Source organism: Sinocyclocheilus rhinocerous, unplaced genomic scaffold (genome assembly GCF_001515625.1).
Source record: "Sinocyclocheilus rhinocerous isolate Xijiao unplaced genomic scaffold, SAMN03320098_v1.1 scaffold1085, whole genome shotgun sequence".
Taxonomy (NCBI): domain Eukaryota; kingdom Metazoa; phylum Chordata; class Actinopteri; order Cypriniformes; family Cyprinidae; genus Sinocyclocheilus; species Sinocyclocheilus rhinocerous.
This window is the reverse complement of record NW_015659401.1, coordinates 1,493,766-1,496,009: the sequence shown is the minus strand read 5'-3', so window position 1 is coordinate 1,496,009 and position 2,244 is coordinate 1,493,766.

Below are 2,244 nucleotides of genomic sequence, written 5' to 3'. Positions count from 1 at the left end.
TTCAGCAAATCAGCCTGGTACGCCTGCAATACTGCCATCGTATGCAAGGCAGCACCAACCTGACCCGCTGCCGCGTATGCCCTACCATTCAAGCGCGAAGTCTCCTTCAATGGCTTGGATGGCAGGGCTGGAGCCTTCAACGTCGATGTCACCCCAGCCGAGAGATAGCTCGCAAGCGTCTCTTCGATAGGGGGCATCGACGCATATCCGCGCTCACGCATCCCCTCGATGTCAGCATAATTAGACTTATGCTGGTATTGATGGATGCGGGCTGAATATGGTTTATCCCATGCCTTCTCGATCTCAATATGGAGATCTGGAAGGAATGGGAGGCTCACGGGAGCTGGGCGGTTATGTCCAGAAAGAAATCGCTCATCAAGTCTGCTGCGAGCAATTTCCCCTTTTTCGTGCCTCCACTGCAGGTCTAACCTAGCAGTAGCACGATTCATAACCTCCAGCAGCTCATCATACGCAGGTCAGGCTGACTGAGAAGGCTCAGAAATATCCTCTTCACCCTCATCAGCCAAATCCTGCTCACCTTGACTGGAAGCCAACAGAGCACTTCCTGCTGGATCAGAGGATGTAAGTGACAGCACATCCTTTTCCAGCAGTTCACCCTCGTCAGCCGCCGATGAGCGCAAGAGATTAACCCCTCTCTCGAACTCGTCAGCAAGCTCCATCTGCGATCCCCACGATCTCAGTCTCCTCGCTGCCTCAGCAGCGGCAGGACCCGAGCCGCGGGGGGCAGATGATTGTCCCAATTCCCTAGAGAAAAGGGACAAACGAGAGCGGAGCTTTCTCAATGAGAAACGTTCACAATGAACACACTCCGTTCCCTTGAGAACAGTGCGCGCGTGCTTTTCGCCCAAACACATAACGCATAGGTCGTGTGCGTCATCTGGAGTCAGATAGCACTGACACGGATCCGCACACTTCCTAAAACGCTTCACAATAGACATCGTTCTTACCAAGTCACACTTCAGAAACAAATGACCCTGAAGACAAAAAGAAGAGGATGACGTATTCCACAGGCGCTGTTTTATACCCGCAGTCGCTCATTTGCTTACGTCATAGGCTTCCGCCTGCCAATGTCAAGTTCATTGTCGTTTTTTCATTCATGCTTCAGACACCGGTCACGCTGAAGGCTTATCCCTAGCGCCCTCTAGAGGATGCAGCGTTGAGTTCCCTTTCGAAAGGGAACGTCTCAGGTTACGCATGTAACCATACCCGCAGTCGCTCATTTGCTTGCGTCATGGGCTTCCGCCTGCCAATGTCAAGTTCATTGTCGTTTTTTCATTCATGCTTCAGACACCGGACGCACTGAAGGCGTTCACCTAGCGCCCTCTAGAGGACGCAGCGTGGAGTTCCCTTTCGAAAGGGAACTCACAGTTTGCCTCTTTTCATTTAATTAAAGTCATCCTTTTCATTTAATCCCATAATGAGCACATGGCTAACTCACCCTGGTGAATATTGTGTGCTATGTGTATGTTTTGCAATCATTATAGCTAACAAATAACTTATTCCAGGCACAGAGAGAGGACTAAAAGCTTTCTGAAGGGACTTGGTTAAAAAAGTACTTTTCATCAGGAGGCTTCAAATTAATATGAACATTACGTTCTTAATGAATTTCTGTGCTTTCTCCCACTGTAATGCAGTGTAAGGTTCAACTCCCACACCATCAGAGCATCATTGGAGACAAAACCAGAATGCAGGTCATTTTCAAACACATCCAATTATCAGCACTCACTGTGCTATATGAAAACTTTCTCTCAGTAATTGTTTTAGTGGCTGGGAGTCATTTCGACCTGGCACATATAACATGCAGAGTGAATTGGCTACCCAGCAGAGTAAAAGGCTGAATTGCAACCAAGAGTTGCGTGCCGAGTGCCAGCATCAATCCCTTCACAGATGCTGCAGCTCCATGTTCACTACTGGTCAAAATTATAGAATAAATAAGATTTTTTAATTTTTGTTTTTAACATTATGCTTACAAATAAAACAGTTATATTGTGAAATATTATTGCAATTTAAAAGAACAGTTTTATATTGTAATATATATTTAAAATGTAATTTATTCCTGTGATGGCAATATTCCTGTTTCCACTAAGGCCACAGCCATATCACCCTGCAGCCCAAGACTGGTTGCCCACTGAAGCTAATCAGGGTTGAGCCTGGTCAGTACTTGGATGGGAGACCTCCTGGGAAAACTAGGTTGCTGTTGGAAGAGGTGTTAGTGAGGCCAGC